Source organism: Saimiri boliviensis, chromosome 2 (genome assembly GCF_048565385.1).
Source record: "Saimiri boliviensis isolate mSaiBol1 chromosome 2, mSaiBol1.pri, whole genome shotgun sequence".
Taxonomy (NCBI): domain Eukaryota; kingdom Metazoa; phylum Chordata; class Mammalia; order Primates; family Cebidae; genus Saimiri; species Saimiri boliviensis.
Window position 1 is genome coordinate 226163914 of NC_133450.1, and position 19429 is coordinate 226183342.

The 19429-nt window shown below is 43.9% G+C and overlaps 1 non-coding gene and 1 pseudogene across 1 annotated transcript; one reads left to right on the forward strand and one right to left on the reverse strand.

Annotated features, from left to right (window-relative positions):
• Positions 1–11410: 11410 nt before the first annotated feature.
• The window catches only part of LOC141582455 (small ribosomal subunit protein eS17 pseudogene), a 40683-nt pseudogene continuing 32664 nt past the window's right edge, over positions 11411–19429 (forward strand).
• LOC120366458 (U6 spliceosomal RNA) lies at positions 14853–14961 on the reverse strand. The gene has a single exon (XR_005581120.1). It is a non-coding gene; the product is annotated as a U6 spliceosomal RNA (small nuclear RNA).

A 19429-nucleotide genomic window follows, 5' to 3' on the forward strand; every position in this document is an offset into this window, starting at 1 on the left:
TTTGGCAGCAACCACTGGGGCTTACAGCACAAAAGAAAGAAGGATACTTCCACTTAATTTTTGTATTTTTAGTAAAGACGGGGTTTCGCCATGTTGGCTAGGATGATGTTCAACTCCTGACCTCAAGTGATCCACCTGCCTCAGCTTCCCAAAGTGCTGAGATTACAGGTGTGAGCCACGACGCCTGGCCGAACCCAATTATCTCTTAATTCAACAATTCTCTGTCTACCAGGAGACTCTCTAGAACCTCTTCTATGTGTCTTTTTTCATTTGAAACATTTGCTTTGAAATCAGTCCTACTCTAGAAAGACCAAAAAAAAAAAAAATCAAAATACAAAATCTTGATTTGTGAAAATGAAAGCAAAAGAGAAGGTATGTTTTTCTCTAAATTTAGCTTTTTTCAGTAAGGAAATATTAGACCATCAGGTAATCAATCTTGGCTACACAGGTCAAGCAAAAAACCAAACAAACAAACACAAACCATAGTTTATTTAGCATTGCTGTGCCCCTAGACGAATTCTACGAGCTTTTACATTGCCATTACTCTCCTTCCCCATTGCAGCCCTTTAAGAAGAGGTCTGTTTGGGAAGCCAGAACAAAGCCTATCTTTATGCTGTGAGCAGTGCCTAGCTCTGAGAGTTGGAGGAGGGAAGAGAAAGGAATAATGAACAAGGAGGAGGAGAAAGTGGTATTTAGTTTCTTCTCAAATTTCACTCAGTAAGAATTCCTTCAGTGTCAAATAGGGAGGCATCTTTAGGATTTGCAGTTTGTTAAGTGTTACTTAATGTTTTCAAACACATTCTTGGGAATACACTCCTCTTTTTTCTTTTTTTGAGAGGGAGTTTCAATTTTGTTGCCCAGGCTGGAGTGCAATGGCACAATCTCAGCTCACTACAACTTCCACTTCCCAGGTTCAAAAAATTCTCTAGTAACTGGAATTACAGGCATGCACCACCATGCCCTGGAAATTTTGTATTTTTAGTAGAGACGGGGTTTCTCTGTGTTGGTCAGGCTGATCTCAAACTCTTGAGTTTAAGCAATCCACCCACCTTGGCCTCTCAAAATGCTGGGATTACAGGTGTGAGCCACAGTACCCAGCCTAATTTTAAAACTCTTTGGAGAGATGAAGTCTCAGATGAAGCTGATCCTCCTACCTCAGCTTCCCAAAGTGGTGGGATTACAGGTATGAGCCACTGCACCCAGCCCTAGGAAGCTCTTTCATATGGAGAGAATCTCATCCCTATCATCATTTTGGTTGAAGATAGGAGCCAAGATGGTATTCGGGAAACGTGGAAGGTTGTGATGGTGGTGGTGGTGGGTGGAAGGGATTAATGTTGAGAATTGTTATTTCCATTGTAAAAAGAGCCTGATGTGTTCCTTTTGTGAATCCTATTATTCTCATTTCTTGAAAAATATTCTGATAGGATACTCCCTAGTTCCACAATCTCAACAGATAATTAGCGTGGGAAGTAGCAAATTTCCATTTTAAAGTTTCCTTTCTTGTTAAAGAATAAGTGTGCTAATAACTTTGTTAAGCTCTATCCTATGTAGCTATTAGACATAGCATGCTTACAGACATGTAGTACATTCTATGTCCTTGCACTTAACTAAGATATCTGTGCTAGACGTGCTCACAGGCATGTCCCAGCTCTCCATTGCTTTTATCTGTTTAGAAACATTTTAAGTTGTTAGCCAATCAGTTTTAGTTTAGATTGTGAGGTCCAGCTCCAGCCCACGGACATCAGACACAGCAGTAAGGTTGACCCCAAATGCGTAAGGGATAAATTTGTGTGTTTTCCTTTGTTCATTGCACTGTTGTGGCATGATGGCTAGTGAGGGTACCCTTCCTGCAGTTCAGAAAGTAAAAATTACATTGCTAAAAGATCCTTTGTCTCAGTGCTGATTTTTTTGTGTGTGGCACCAAGCATCTATTTCCAACAATTGATAAGAATCCCAAGTTGGAATTAGTTTGAGTTTTAGCTCAGAGGTCTGTATAGAAAAGAACAACAGTTCTTCTACAGGTAAAAGGAACAGTGGAGAAACAGCCTCTTCTTAAGTTGGCTTTGGGACCCAGAAAAGTGCAAATAGTTTGCAGTTTGCTAGTGGCTAGATGGCTTCCAGCAAGCCTTTAAAATAAATATAATAAATCGAGTCTACGGCCATACCATCCTGAATGCACCTGATCTTGTCATAAAATAAAGAGAATTTCTTTGGTGAAGCATTTTCTTCCCAAAAGCTATGACAACTCTTTTAGGGGCTAAAGCCCTACTCGTAAAAGTCCAGCTGCACACCTCTCATGGTCCTGCTAAAATTCATACTCCTGGGCTGTTGGTCCTTAGTAGGTACATTGTGTAATACCTTAATCATCAAGATTTAGTTCCCCCATATCCACTTTCAAGGATGTGTGTCTGTGCATTAATGGAAGTTAAAGTTTTGAAGCATAATCTGTTCCAGGTAAGAAGTTATTAGCCAATATGTTTATTTATGTCTACCAAAAAATACAGTTCTCTTCTAGATATTGAGGATATAAGGAACTATTACATAAATGTTGGCCAGGCACAGTGGCTCATGCCTATAATGCTAGCACTTAGGGAGGCTGAGGCAGGTGGATCACCTGAGGTGAGGAGTTTGAGACCAGCCTGGCCAACATGGTGAAACCCTGTCTCTACTAAAAATACAAAAATTAGCCAGACATGGTGGTGGGCACCTGTAATCCCAGCTACTTGGGACTCAGAAACCGAGAATTGTTTGAACCCAGGAGGCGGAGATTGCAGTGAGCCGAGATCATGCCACTGCACTCCAGCCTGGGCCCCACAGCAAGATGATTTTAAACAACAACAACAACAACAAGATATTGAAACAGCTTGAAGCAAGACCTGTCCTTTCTAGGGCCTCTCAGTCTCTTCTGGAGTTAGTTTCAGTGGGTTTTACCACCGGAAGGGAGAGGTAAACCTGGCTGGAGGGTATGTCTGGCAGTAGATTTGGGAGAGGGAATTTCTTCTGCACATCAAAAATGGCTCTAGGAGAGCCCTCTTTGCCCTCATACTGCTGTCCCCTTTGCACCTTCCTCTCGCCATCCTGCATTCCCCTCAGTATACTAATCTGGGCCACATTTATTGGTGTGTGTCATTATTGTTCATTAAAGTTGGGAAACCATATTCCATCTTTCTCTTTCTTACCTCCTACCACCGCAAAAGGCCAGGCTAGTCTTCCTTGTACATTCTAATGATGCTTAGACTCAGGAAAGAAACAGAAGTAGAATGCCCTGCTCAGGAGTTCTGGCCTTGGCCACATCTTCCCCTAAAAATTAACCAGAGCCGCACTAATTTGGGGAGGAGGTAGATGTTGAGCTGGTTAGACGCTTGCCCAGCTAGTTCTTCCTTCCCCATCTGGCTCTTCTTCAGAATGTGAATCTTCTCTCCTTCAGCAAAGATCCCTAGAGGACCAGACAGGGGAATGAGAGGAGCTGTGCCACAGAACTCTTCTCTGAAGCTCTCATATTTGAGGACACTGTCAGACAATGCTACTGCTTTAATATTAGCGATGGACACTAACAGGCAAAGGAAAGGCAGAGGAATATAGTCCCAAGAGAGCCCAACACTGGACTGGCTGTACCTTTGTCAATATTGAATTAAGAGCTATAAAATATTTCACCTTTTCTAATTCAAATAATTCCACTGTTGGAACTGCATCTTGAGAAAACAGTTCAAATTAAGACAAGAGAATTTGAACGATACCTAGTGCCAATATCTTAGTATCTGAATGCCATTTCCCATGAGAAGGTACCAGAGCTCCTTGGAGAAATGGCTGATTCAGATCTGGGGAAAGGAAACCTCATGGCATGTGTCAGAAAGGAAAACAGTACTTAGAAAAGGAATCGTTTTGGGTAGAGAGGTGGTGAATTCTGTTTTGGATTGAGCTGGAGGCACCTGGGAGATGTACAGCTGGAGGTGATCAGCGGGTACTATACAGTTGTGGATGTGAATTTAGACCTATGTATCCAATCAGATACAGATAATCAATGTTTCTTGTGTCACCTTGCAGAAGGATTCTCTCTGATTCTTGGTGAAAATGCAGATTTCTGGGTACCACCTCAGAGGACAGGGCAACTGCATTTTAAAAATGTTCTCCAAATGATTTTTTTTTTTTTTTTTTTGAGACTGAGGTTTCACTCTTGTTGGCCAGGCTGGAGTGCAATGGCGCTATCTCGGCTCACCACAACCTCTGCCTCCTGGGCTCAAGTGATTCTCCTTCCTCAACCTCCCGAGTAGCTGGGATTACAGGTATGCGCCACCATGCCCAGCTAACTGTTGTATTTTTAGTAGAGACAGGGTTTCTCCATGTTGGTTAGGCTGGTCTCAAACTCCCCACCTCAAGTGATCTGCCCACCTTGGCATCCCAAAGTGCTGGGATTATAGGCATGAGCCACCCCGTCCAGCCCAAAATTTTTTTAAAAGTTAGCCCACGTGGTGTCATTTTTTTTGTATTTGTAAAAATACAAAAAATTAGCTGGGCATAGTGACACACACCTGTAGTCTCAGCTACTCAGAAGGTTGAAGCAGGAGAATCGCTTAAACCTGGGAGGCAGAGGTTGCAACCAGCTGAGATTGCGCCACTGCCCTCCAGCCTGGACAACAGAGTGAGGCTCTGTGTCAAATAAATAAATAAATAAATAAATAAATAAATAAATAAATACTTCAGCATGTCAAAAACACCATAAAAAATTAAAATGAAAAATTAGAGGGAAATCCTACAGCATATATGAACAAGTACTATCATTAATGTATGGAGTTTTTATAATCTGTGTAGAAAACTACCACTATTTCAGTAAAAAAACAAAATATGCAAACACAAGAATATGCAATTCCCAAAGAAAATACAATTCTCTCTCTCTCTCTCTCTCTCTCTCTCTATATATATATATATATATATGACATGAATGTGAAATACTTATTAAAACAAAAATAGAATGTCATTTTTAACTCCTCAAAGGGACAAATATTTGTACAACAAAGTATGGCTTAGGGAATCAGGGAAACAGAAATAAACAAAGTCATCCTCTGTTAGTAGGAATGAATTTGGTATCACTTTTCCTTTGTTGTTGTTGTTGAGACAGGGTCTCACTCCCAGGCTGGAGTGATCTTGGCTCACTGCAGCCTGTACCTCCCTGGGCCCAGGTGGTTCTCCTAGCTCAGCCTCCATAGTTGAAACCACAGGTATGCACCACCACACCCAGCTAATTTTTTGTATTTTTAGTAGAGATGGGGTTTCTCCATGTAGTCTAGCTGGTCTCGAACTCCTGGGTTCCAGCAGTCCACCAGCCTTGGCCTTCCAAAGTGCTGGGATTACAGGTGTGAGCACCACATCCAGCTTAGTATCACTTTTCTGAAAGGCATTTGTAAGTAATATCAAAAATTTAAAATATTCCTACCCTTTGAAAACAATTCTGCTTCTGGGAGCTAAGTTTTTACATGTATGTAAAAAAAAAAAAATTGTTTCAGGACAGTTGTGGTGGCACGTACCTGTAATCCCAGCTACTCAGGTGGCTGAGGCACAAGAATTGCTTGAACCTGGAAGGCAGTGGTTGCAATCAGCCAAGATGGTGCTACTGCACTCCAGCCTGGGTGAAAGAGAAAAGACTCTGTTTCAAAATGTATATGTACATATATATATATATATATATATATATATATATATATATATTTAATTTTTACAGGCTTGCTGGCCTTTGGCAACCTTGCGCTTATTACCATTGCCAAGAAGTATATGCAAGTGTGAACCAGTGAACGTTTCCCTAAGTGTTTTTTTGTTTGTTTTTACATGGAGTTTCACTCTTTTTGCCCAAGCTGGAGTACAATGGTGCGATTTTGGCTCACTGCAATCTCTGCCTTACAGGTTCAAACCATTCTCCTGCCTCAGCCTCCCAAGTAGCTGGGATGTGCCATCACACCCGGCTAATTTTGTACTTTTAATAGAGATGAGGGAGAGGAGGTTTCTCCATGTTGGCCAGGCTGGTCTCAAACTCCTGACCTCAGGTGATCCACCCGCCTCGGCCTCCCAAAGTGCTGGGATTACAGATATGAACCACCTCAAGCCCAGCCTGTTACAAGTTTTAACAGAGTTTTATATCTTCTCATTTGTAGATGTGCACTTTAATACAGACAGCTACGTGATTAGCATGTAACACCAACTCAAGGCTCAGTAGCTCTGTTAGTGGAAATAGTAATACACATCTGTAGCCTCTGCTTCCGTTGTTCAAATATCCTTATCAAAATAGTTATGAAAAAGTGGCTGTTCTCACAGGTACACAGGCAATCGTAAACCTCAGTGAGCTGGCTATTTTCCCCTTAGCCTGAGAACCACGGCCCATCATACTTCGGAAGTTAGGCCAGCGAATTGGGGAATGCAAATAAAGTCAGAAACCTGGAGTGCTTTTATTCCCTTCACAGACTCATCAAGCAAAATGGATTGCTTTGCAATTGTGAAGAGGGGAAAAAAGAATAAGGAAGAGAAGAATATGTTGGCTTTGTGAGCCCTGGTTTGAGTATAGGATGATTTTTTTCTTTTTTTGGATGAAAAGTGGGATCTTAATGGACGCTCACAGTCGGCTCAGGCAGCTTCTGAAAGGTCCCCTTGTCAAATAGCACCCTAGATAGAAGGACCCATTGTTTCCTAAAACTAAAGTTACCACTCTTTTTTTTATTCTTTCTTTTGTACCTTTTAGTGTTTGCTTAATCAGAATATTTTAATCCCTAATGTGGTGACTGCCTCTGATTTATCTCATTAAGCCTCTCCTATTTTCTCCTGTTTACATGACTAATATTACTGTGTTTTATAGAGCTTATACCAACAAGCCACTCCTTTGTCCCATTGTTTCAGCTCCAGGCCAAAAACCAACAATGAAGTTTTATCTTTCCAATCTTGGACCTCACCTACTTGTCATTCAGAGCGAATAGATTGCATGAAGAGCATGTTCCTTTGAAAACAAAGCAAGGATTCATTTTTATGACCTAAAAACAAACAATTACCTTTCTCAAAGGTCCTGGTCATCTCTTTTTATGAGTATAGACTGGCAAAGACTCACCTTGGAAGAGGAAAAAAGTATATACTTCCTTGTGGGCTAAAAGCCCAAAGTCCCCTAGCAATAATGCCCTGCTCCCTAACTTACATTTCTTTCACAGAGCATAGAATATCCAGAAGCAGAGAATCTGAGCAGTGGAGGAGGGCATGTGGTGAGGTTATCTTGTCTAAACCCCTGCCCTTCAGCAAGACCACACTCAAGCCAGACAGGAGAATTGATCTTGTTTTTCAACACTTACAAAGCAGAGCCTTCTTTGAAAGTCCCATATTTGAAATACCGTGTCAGAAAATTTTTCTAAAAAGCCAGCCTAGTAAAAGCTTTTCCTGTCATTTTCTCAGTTACTCTTTTTCTTTTCTAGGCTGAAAATAACCAGTTACCATCCTCAGGGAATCAACAATTTAATGAGCAATAACTTCTGGTGAGGCCGTGGTTCTCAAACATTAGCAAGCATCAGTGTCACCTGGAGGGCTTATGAATGCACAGATTGCTGCACACCCCCAGCTTCCAATCTCAGAGGTCTAAGGAAGGCTCTAGCATTTGCATTTCTAGAGAGTTCCCAGGTGATGCCAATGCTATTGGACTGGGGACCCCACTTTGAAAACTGCTGCTATAAGGCCCAGTGCTAGGAAATCTGAAGGACAGAAATATGCAGATGCCTAAGAGGTGGGAACAAGTGGAACTGACAAGTAAACAGGTTAATCTCCATATGGAAAGTGCCTAACGCCTGTCACATAAGCCCTTTGCTAGCTCAGGGTGCAGTGTGGGAGGCCGATGTGAATAGTTGTTTGGGATGTCAGCCATTCACACCAGGACCTGTGTGGGCACTGAAGGGGAGCACAGTGCCCAGGCTGGATGAGGAAGGGGCCAGAGACGGCTCCCTGCAGACCAGAAGCCATTCCTGGGTGGATTTTGTTTGTTCGTTTGTTTTGTTTTTGTTTTTGAGATGGCGTTTTGCTCTTGTCGCCAAGGCTGGAGTACAATGGCTCCATCTTGGCTCGTTGCAACCTCTGCCTCCCAGGTTCAAGCAGTTCTCCTACTTGAGCCTCTCAAATAGCTGGAATTACAGGTGCCTGCCACTCACTTCAGCCTCCCAAAGTGCTAGGATTACAGGTGTGAGCCACCACTCCCAGCCTTCTGGGTGGGTTCTTTTTTTTTTTCAGACAGATTCTCACTCTGTTGCCCAGGCTGGAGGGCCGTGGCACAATCTCGGCTCACTGCAACCTCCACCTTGCGGGTTCAAGTGATTCTCCTGCCTCAGCCTCCTGAGTAGCTGGGACTACAGGTGCACACCATCCCACCCAGCTAATTTTTGTATTCTAAGTAGTGACAGGGTTTCACCATGTTGGCCAGGATGGTTTCCATCTCTTGACCTCATGATAATGCCTCAGGAATTACAGGCATGAGCCACTGTGCCTGGTTTTTTTTTGTTTTTGTTTTTGTTTTTGTTTTTTGTTTTTTTTTTTTTTTGCTTTTGGAGATTGCTCTTTGAAAGTGTCCCACCCCCCACCCCCCATTAAGTTCTAGGATACATGTGCAGAACATGAAGGTTTGTTACATAGGTATACACGTGCCATGGTGGTTTGCTGTACCCATCAACCTGTCATCTACATTACGTATTTCTCCTAATGCTGTCCCTCTCCTACCCCCCATGCCCCAACAGGCCCCGGTGTGTGATGCTGCCCTCCCTGTGTTCATGTGTTCTCATTGTTCAACTCCCACATGTGGTGTCTGGTTTTCTGTTTCTGTGTTAATTTGCTGAGAATGATGGTTTCCAACTTCATGTCCCTACAAAGGACTCGAACTCATCTTTTTTTTTTTTTATAGCTGAATAGTATTCCATGGTGTCTATGTGCCACATTTCCATGGACTCTTAAAGAAGAGAAGGTGTCCAGACAAAGGGACAGGGTGAAGCATGTGCTCTTCCAGCAGAGGAACAGTGTGGAACTGAGGAGAGGATGTGGAGCATTCACCAGGCAGCAAGCTGTGCAAGTGTCCCCAAGGGCAGCGTGCAACTGCATGAGGACAGGGGGCAGAGGCGGGCAGGCTGAGACTCAAGGGGCACAGCAACGCAGGGGGAGGAGTCTGGGCGATATTCTGAAGGCTCCTTTGACATCGAGGACGGAGAAAGCTTTGCTAAGACTCCATAGGAGGGGGGATCAGAGAAAAAGGAGAAGCAGGAACACAGGTCTCCCCAGTCCTCTAGGTCCTCCACTGTAGGACTTCTCTGCCAGGCTCACCCCGGTTTCCTGCTGATATCAGGTACTTGCTAGCCTCCTAGCCTGAGTGCAGGACCGCACCCTCTTTCCTTTTAATTTCATTGAATGATTCGGCAGTTTCATAGAGGGAAATGTATAAAGACACTGGGCAAACATAAAACCAAAATGAACGCAAAGAGAATACAGAAGCTCAGTCTAGAGATAAGGCTTCTAGCTCCACCTTTTGTGGGCTGTACAGCTTTGAGCATGTTACTTAACTTCGTGTGCAGCAGTCTCCGTATTTAAATAGAGACCCTATCCCCTGATAAGACCCTTAAGACCGCCGGGCGCGGTGGCTCAAGCCTGTAATCCCAGCACTTTGGGAGGCCGAGGCGGGTGGATCACGAGGTCAAGAGATCGAGACCATCCTGGTCAACATGGTGAAACCCCGTCTCTACTAAAAATACAAAAAATTAGCTGGGCATGGTGGCACGTGCCTGTAATCCTAGCTACTCAGGAGACTGAGGCAGGAGAATTGTCTGAACCCGGGAGGCGGAGGTTGTGGTGAGCCGAGATCGAGCCATTGCACTCCAACCTGGGTAACAAGAGCGAAACTCCGTCTCAAAAAAAAAAAAAAAAAGACCCTTAAGACCTTACAGGGCCAGGCCTTCCCTGACGTCTTTAGCCTGAGCTCACACTCACTGACTCTGCCCCAATGATATAAATCTCTTTAAAGTGGGTTTGCTGTGCTCCTTTCTGCCCCAGGCCTCTGCACAGGCTATTTCCCTTGTTTGCAATAGCCTTGCCCTTACCTCACTAATGAACTACTGCATTAAAACTAAGACCCGCTCCCTCAGGGAAATCTCTGATCTCCCTAAATAGGTTAAATCTCTCTGATGATAGGGTTTTTTAGTATCAGGAACTTCTACCTGATGTCACTGAATGATTGCTTTTTGTGTAATTATTTGCTTAATGTTTGTCTCCTACTAGAAGAGGGGTCAGCAAACCATAGCCAGCTTTGGCCTGAAGACTGTTTTTATTTATAAAACAGTTTTATTGTCATGCGGCCACACCTACTTTTTTACATAGTGTATGCGGTTGCTTTTGCACTTTGGCGGCGGAGTTGACTGGTTGCAGCGGAGGCCTGATGGCCCACAAAGCCTAAAATACTTACAATCTGTTTTTTATAGAAAAAAAAAAAAAATGACCAATCCCTGTATAATCTCCATGAAAGCAGGCACAAGGTCTATTTTTGCTTACTTGCTTAACCTTAGTATCTAGCATAGTGTCTGCCACATAAAGGATGCACAATAAATATTTATTTTAAAAACAATGAATACAAAAAGATTTTTTAGATGACTATTTTGCCAGAGTGTTGAAGAGTTAAATGAGAGACAGTATTATTTTTAAAAACCCAGCAACATATGCCTAGAACGTAGTAGGTGTTTAATAAAAAAAAAAAAATGTGAGCAGGATTTTTTTTGTTGTTATTCTCAGCGTTACCTTAGTCAGTGCTTTTTTTTTTTTTTTTTTTTTTTTCTTTTTAGACAGAGTCTTGATCTGTCGCCCAGGCTGCAGTGCAGTGGCATGATCTCAGCTCACTGTACCCTCCATCTCCTGGGTTCAAGCGATTCTCCTGTCTTAGTCTCCCTCCCAAACAGCTGAGATTACAGGTGTGTGACACCATGCCTAGCTAATTTTTGTATTTTTATAGACGAGATTTCGCCATGTTGGCCGGGCTGGTCTTGAACTCCTGACCTGAGGTGATTCACCCACCTTGGCCTCCCAAAGTGCTGGGATTACAGGCGTGAGCCATGGTGCCTGGCCATCAGTGCTTTTTAGTCTTCTCTCTGATTCTAGACCTAAACTGTCCTCTGACCCTGGTGTGCTCCTGTCTTCCGTATCTTATCCTCTGGCCTTGGCCTCCTGGAGGAGAAAGAAATTTCAATTCCTGGCTCTAGGACTCTTTCTTTGCATACAGATTCTTAGCGATGTACTCTCCACCCTTCCTAGAGTTTTCCTTTCATGACGTTCAATCTATTTGAAGCGTATTACTTGCCAGCCTTGTCATAGTCTTCGGGTAATGCCCCTTTAACCTGTCCTTCGGGCTGGCTTCACCAGGGTCATCTAAATGATGGCAGTTCCATCTTACTTTATGACCACTTCCTGCAGGGACAGCAGACAACTACCTGTAGTTGGTCAGGAGATGCTGGAAGACTGGCAGAGAGCTGCTGATGGGACAGCGATGAGCAGAGGCTTGTGGACTGGACCGGTGTGGTTTCGTAGGTGAGAGGAGCGAGGTAAAGGAGAGCAGGAGCAAAGCCCTGTCTAGAAGCTGTTGAGTCTGGAGTTGGCCCAACTGGATGTAGAACCCAAAAGAAGGGAGGGTTTGGTAAAACAGGGTCAGCAAACTGTAACCTGCAGGCCAAATCCGGCCTGCCTCCAGTTGTTTTTTTCCCCAAAGACAGAATCTTGTTCTGTGGCCCAGATGGAGTATGGCTTGATCTCGGCTCACTGCAACCTCTGCCTCCTGGGTTCAAGCGATTCTCTTGCCTCAGCCTCCCTCCTGAGTAGCTGGAATTACAGGTACACATCACCACACCCGGCGAATTTTTTGTATTTTTAGTAGAGATAGGGTTTCACCATGTTGGCCAGGATGGTCTCGAACTCCTGACCTCATGATTCACCTGCCTTGGCCTCACAAAGTGCTGGGATTACAGGCGTGAGCCACTGCACCCAGCCTCCTTCAGTTTTGATGTGACTTTCACACTAAGAATGGTTTTGACCTTTTTATTTGGTTGGAGAAAAAAAGCAAAAGAAGAAGAATACTTTGTGACACAGAAAAATTATAGGAAATTCAAATGTCAGTGTCCATCGGTAAAGCCTTATTGAACACAGTCCTGCTCATTGACTTATGACTATGGCTACTTTCATGTTACAATAGCAGAGCTGAGTAGCTGGCTACAGAAACCATATGGCCCACAAAGCCTGAGATACTTACTGTCTGGCCCTTTACAGAAAAAATTTACCAACCCCTGAGTTATACTGTTAGTCTGAGGTGTGACAGTGGCTTTGATCCAAGCCCATCAGAACATCTTGTGTGTTCAGTGTTGCGCAACCTCTGCAAACCCCACCAGGCCCTATCCTAGCGGTGGAGAGAACAGGTTAATTAGATGGGTTAATTTGAGGAACTGTTCTTCCAAGAGGTGAGAAGGGATGAGATGAGACAATGCAATGGCATTAAGACCATGCGCTCTAGGCCGGTGGCAGCGGCTCACACCTGTAATCTCAGCACTATGGGAGGCTGAGGCGGGCGGATCACAAGGTTAGGAGATCGAGACCATCCTGGCTAACATGGTGAAACACTGTCTCTACTAAAAATACAAAAAAATTAGCCGGGCGTGGTCGCACGCGCCTGTGGTCCCAGCTACTCAGGAGGCTGAGGTAGAAGAATCGCTTGAACCCAGGAGGCGGAGGTTGCAATGAGCAGAGATTGCACCACTGCACTCCAGCCTGGTGACAGAGCGAGACTCTATCTCAAAAAAAAAAAAAAACAAAAGACCATGGGCTCTGATTCAAATGTTGGTTTTACCACTTACAGCAGTGAGACCTTGAGCAAGCGTCTTAACCTCTCTGAGCAGCAGTTTCTACATAATAAAATGTGAATAATTATATTTTCAAATATATAGTGTCGTGAGGATCAAATGAGCTAATGCATGCAACAATGTCTGGCATGTTGTAGGCACTCAATAAATATTCACTGCTATTAATTACTATGATTAGATGGAGCACAGCAGTGGAAGAGTTGGCCTGGGAGAGGAAAAAGCTATCTTGCTTAGTGCAGCATGTGGAATAGAGCGAAAACAATAGACATTCAAGATAAACAGGCTTGGGATCAGTTCCCTTTGTTAGTGATGCTGTGTGACTTCAGTAAAGTTGATTAACTGCCAAGCTTCAGTTTTCCCCTCTAGGGAACTCATATGTCAAGGGGTGGGGATTGGGGGTGGGGGACCTTCTTGCTCTTGAATTTAGATGTGCTTCCTTTACAGTACTGCCTGTCACCATCTCAGCTGAAACACACATGGCTTCTGTTTCACCCTGTGCCAGAAAGCCCATTCGAAAATCTCTTTCAGCAAGCGTTTCATGAGCTTAGTAGATTTACTCAAAATTTTAGGAGTTAGGCTTTTGAATTAGTTGGGTGTGGCGGCGGGCGCCTGTAATCCCAGTTATTCGGGAGGCTGAAGCAGGGGAATCGCTTGAACCCAAAAGGTAGAGGTTGTAGTGAGCTGAGATCACACCACTGCATTCCAGCCTGGGTGACAGAGTGAGACCCCATCTCAAGAAACAAACAAACAAAAACAAAAACTTTTTAAGAGTTATGCTTTTTAAGGTAGGGATATATTGTGCCGCACAAAGGCTTTCTCTAAATCACCTGCTCTCTCCTTGCCTCTGCTCTTCCCCTCTTCTTTCTGAGTGAGGAGCCCATTGTACCCTCACCATGCCCATTCCACACACATTTCCTTATCTCTCTCCCCTTCCCCGACATTGTCCAAAGAGGCTGACCAAGACATTTTCCCACAAAGATGGTTCTTTCCCCAAGGGAATTTTTTTTTTTTTTTTTTTTTTTGAGACAGAGTCTTGCTCTGTCACCCAGGCTGCAATGCAGACTGCTATTTCCGCCTCCTGGGCTCAAGCTATTTTCATGCCTCAGCCTCCTGAGAAGCTGGGATTACAGGTGTGCACCACCACACCTGGCTAATTTTTTGTATTTTTTAGTAGAGACGGGGTTTCACCATGTTGGCCAGGCTGGTCTCAAACTCTTGACCTCAAGTCATCCACCCACCTTGGCCTCCCAAAGTGCTGGGATTATACGTGCAAGCCACCACACCTGGCACCCAAGAGAAATCCTCATACCAGCTGTTAAAAGAATATGATTTCCTCCATCCCCTAACAAGCAACACAGGGATAATTATGCCTACCTCACAGGGTGTTTGCGGGAATTAAGTGAGGTAATGTTTCTGCAAGCTCCTGGCACATAGCAGGCAGTCAATAAAGGTTAGTTCCCTCCTCCTTTGAGTTTTCCTTTGTAATCTGAAGGAACAGAGATGTTGAGAGATATTTTCAGGGGGGGAGGAGAGTAGATAAAGCAGCCAGGAAGGTCATCTCCTTGACCATCACCCTCCAGTAAAGTGGAAGAGATTATTTGCCAAGAGCAACTCAAAGAGGAGAGGCTCAGGGCAGAAGCCAGACAAGCCTGGTTTATCTTAGAGTCCATCCAAAAGGGTTTTGTTACTAGAACAGCAGTTCCTCTGCATAAATCCTTCAGGTTCTCAAAAAATGTTATTAAATCACTTCTGCATCATAAATAATCCTAATTTTACTGCTCTGGCCTCTCAGGCCAAGGCGTGAGTCCTGCAAGATCACTTTCCTGCTGAGCCGCAGACCCAGGCACACAGCTGCAGGGGCCGGATCCCAGGCTGGGCTGAGTGGAATTCAGTGGCCTGTATCGTCTGCTGGCTTTCTCTGATGTTTTCCAAGCTATTTCATTTTTAAATTTTTTTTTTTAATTTCTCAAAAAAAATATGGAATGCGTCACAGATTTGCATGTCATCCTAAGCAGGGGGCATGCTAATCTCATCTGTATTGCTCCAGCTTTAGTATATGTGCTGCCAAAGTGAGCAGCACTACAAGCCCTTTCAAAGTTGAGGTCTTCTTAGTAATCTTCCTTGAGGTGTAGGACTCCAAATGGGAGGTTTATTAGCAAGGTCCTTCATGCAGAGGCATGGGAATTTGGGAATTCTGTTACTTGTCTGTTTAGAAATGTCTCTTGTCCTGTTTGTGTTAGTTTATCTTTTCTTTTTCTCTTTTTTTAAGCCATGGAATTTTAAAAAATCTTCCTCCAAAAGGCCAGTCGAGGTGGCTCACGCCTGTAATCCCAGCACTCTGGGAGGCTGAGGTGGATGGAGCACGAGGTCAAGAGATTAAGACCATCCTGGCCAATGTGGTGAAACCCCATCTCTACTAGAAATACTAAACTTAGCTGGGCGTATTGGTGCGTGCCTGTAGTCCCAACTACTCAGGAGGCTGAGGCAGGACAATCACTTGAACGCGGGAGGTGGAGGTTACAGTGAACTGAGATCAGGCCACTACACTCCAGCCTGGCTATGGAGCAAGGCTCTGTCTCAAAAAAATACCAACCAACCAATCAAACAAACTTCTTCCAAAAGAGTGGATGGGGTGGCTTTTATCTATTCTGTTGTGGGCCAAGGATGTTTCTCCCCCATGTAGAAACAAATGGTTGTGATTATTCAATACCAAATTGTATCCCATATCTTAAGAAGTCCCTGCTATTCTCCCCAGCTGTCCTCATCCATATCTATGTATCTTTTCTTTTCTTTTTTTGTTTTTTGAGACAGAGTTTCACTCTTGTTCTCCAGGCTGGAGTACAATGGCATGATCTTGGCTCACCACACTCTCTACCTCCCGGGTGGAGATTCTCCTGCCTCAGCCTCCCGAGTAGCTAGGATTACAGGTATGTACCACCACGCCTGGCTACTAGCTAATTTTGTATTTTTAGTAGAGACAGGGTTTCTCCATGTTGGCCAGGCTGGTCTTGAACTCCTGACCTCAGATGATCTGACTACCTCAGCCTTCCAAAGTACTGGGATTATATGCATGAACCACTGTGTCCCACCCAGTATATTTTCATTTGTCTTTTTTTTTTTTTTTTTTTTAATTTTAGTGATGAGGTCTTGCTGTATTGCCCAGACTGGAGTGCTGTGGCTATGCACACAGTCAGTCACATCACTCTACAGCCTCAAACTCCTGGGCTCAAGCGATATGACTACCTTAGCCTCCTGAGGAGTAAGGCAGGCGTATCGCTTGAGCCCAGGAGTTTGAGGCTGGGCTCAAGCAATATGCTGTTGCACTGGGCTCTGTCTATAATTTTTTTTTTTTTTTTTTTTTTTTTTTTTTTTTTTTTTTTTGAGACAGAGTCTTGCTCTGTCACCCAGGCTGGAGTGCAGTGGTGTGATCTCGGCTCACTGCAACCTTCACCTCCCATGTTCAAGCGATTCTCCTGCCTCAGCCTCCCGAGTAGCTAGTGCTACTATTCCCGAGTGCCACCACTCCCGACTAACTTTTTGTATGTTTAGTAGAGACGGGATTTCACTGCATTAACCAAGATGGTCTCAATCTCCTGATCTCGTGATCCACCTGCCTTGGCCTCCCAAAGTGCTGGGATTGCAGGCATGAGCCACCGTGCCTGGCCTGTCTATAATTTTGTAACCCAGAGATTTTGCATAGCTTTTCTTCCCAGAGCAAAGTAAGTTGAAAAGTAGCAACACCTGTCTCTATTATGTGGCATTCTGGACTTAAAAAAAACCAAAAACCTAGAGTTTAGGAAACATGGGTTCACTTCTAGTTCTCCTTAATCCACTGTATGTCTTTTGAATTCTGTCTTTTTTTTTTTCTTTTTTTTGAGACGAAGTTTCACTCTTGTTACCCAGGCTGGAGTGCAATGGCGCTATCTCGGCTGACTGCAACCTCCGCCTCCTGGGTTCAAGCAATTCTCCTGCCTCAGCCTTGAGTAGCTGGGATTACAGGCACATGCCACCATGCCCAGCTAATTTTTTGTATCTTTAGTAGAGATGGGGTTTCACCATGTTGATGGGGATGGTCTCGATCTCTTGACCTCGTGATCCACCCGCCTCAGCCTCCCAAAGTGCTGGGATTACAGGCTTGAGCCACCACGCCCGGCCTGAATTCTGTCTTTAAATGTTTTGGTTTTATGACTTAATGTTTTTCCCAAATATAAAAATTGTGTGTGTTCCTGTGTAAAACATGAAGGCATCAAAAAATATAAAGAAAATATAAACAAAAACGGGCTCAAGTTCCACCCTCAGAAACCCCACTGTGAATGAACATCTTGATACATTTCTCTGGGGTTTTGTTTTCTCTGCAAATGTGCTTACATAGTTACCAAATGTGATCCAATTGTAAACAGTTTTGAAGCCTGCTTTTCTACTTACATTTATTTCATGAGCATTTCCTAGTCATTAAAAATTCTTCAAAAGCCTGTTTCTGCACCATAACATGTTTAATCATTCTCAGATTGTTCCACACTTAGGCCGGGGCCAGTTTTTCACTCCGTAAATAATACTGCAGTGATTCCCTTTGTACCTTGCTTTTGCATATCTGAAAATTCCCTTAGAAGGTATTCCTAGAGGTAGGATTTCAAGTAAAATAGAATCCTGGACTTCACTTTAGTGGTCACTGTTAAGTCAGCCCAAGTCAGAACAAAATAATATAATGATGGTCATTGTAATTACGTTTTGGAGCTATTTCAAGGCAATAATAATAATAGCTAACGCTTATTGGGTGGTTTATATGTCCTAGGCCTTGTTTTAACTGTTTTCCACATACTAATTCCATTAATTTCATCACAACTATAGAAGGCAGGTACTATTGTTATACCCATTTTACAGACGGCGAAGCTGAGGCACAGAGAGGCTAACTTACTTACCCAAAGTAAATGGCTGAGCGAGGACTCAAAGCCAAGCACTTTGGCTGCCAGCCTATGCTGTTAACCATGCTGGATTCTGCCTGGAAACAATCAAGCGGAGAAACGTCCTTATCTCCTACACGCCAGGGGTGCATGGCATGGGGCTCCCTAGCCTGGGGGGAGATGGCCCTGCCAAGTTCCTGTCTCCTCTACCCCTGCTCCTCTTCCTCTTTTACCAGCTGTGTCCCTGCCGTGTATGGACAGGACAGAAGCCCAGCTACAGACAGAGTACCCAATTCTCTCTCTCTCTCTTTCTCTCTCTCTTTTTTTTTTTTTTTTTTTTTTTTTTTTGAGATGGAGTTTCACTCTTGTTGCCCAGGGTGGAGTGTAATGGCACAATCTTGGCTCACCACAACCTCCACCTTCCAGGTTCAAACGATTCTTCTGCCTCAGCCTCCCAAGTAGCTGGGATTACAGGAATGCGCTACCATGCTCGGCTAATTTTGTATTTTTAGTAGAGACAGGGTTTCTCCATGTTGGTCAGGCTGGTCTTGAACTCCTGACCACAGGTGATCCACCCACCTCGGCCTCCTAAAGTGCTGGGATTGCAGGCATGAGCCACTGTGCTGTCCAGAGCACTCAATTCTCTATCTGGAAGGGAAGAGGAATGCATATCAGGCTGTTCTCTGTTAGCTGCTTACTCAGGAAGGGAGGAAGGAGGGAGAAAATGAATGTAAAAACACTTTAGGACTTTAGTGTTGTGTTCTGTTTTCAGTTTTGTTTTCCACAATTGTGAGAACATTAGCCTTGCCTACTTAGCAGTACTATTTCCTTACATTTTTCACAAGTTCCATTTCAAGAGGTTCTCAGCTCGTCCATTGGTGCAGTACTAGATGTGAACAGTAAAAACGGGAATTATTGACTGGGCATGGTGGCTCACGCCTATAATTTGGGCACTTTGGGAGGCTGAGGTCGGTCATGAGGTAAGGAGTTCAAGACCAGCCTGGCCAACATGGTGAAACCTCATCTCTACTAAAAATATATAAATTAGCTGGGCATGATGGCACACCCAGTAGCTGTAATCCCAGCTACTTGGGAGGCTGAGGCAGGAGAATCGCATGAACCTAGGAGGTGGAGGTCGCAGTGAGCTGAGATTGTGCCATTGCACTCCAGCCTGGGCAACAGAACAGGACTCCATCTCAAAATTTAAAAAAATAGGAGTTATTAAAGACAATGGTGACAGTGAATTCTGAAGAAAGTGACTATCATTTCCAATACTGTCCACAGTAGATTACCTTGGTTACAAATGACCTGAAAAACAGCTGTTCAGCTTGGGCAGCTCCAGAGGTGCCTCACTGTGTAGAGAGTGCTACTTTGGGCTTACGTTCTAATTAATAGCCATTTTCTTTTGTCCCACCTCCTAATGTTGATTTAAAACAATGCCAGTGTCACACAAGACTACACAGGTTGTTTCTGTTTAGGTCAAATAGACTGGCACCCCAGTGAAACAACACAATACCCACAGCAAAAAATAAACAGAGCCTTCATCCTGCTTCCTGTTTTTACCTTGCCAGGTTCCTCTGATGAGAACCCCAACAGAGAGAATTTGCCTGTGTTCACACACTGGCTCAAGACTGGAATCTCTAGAAC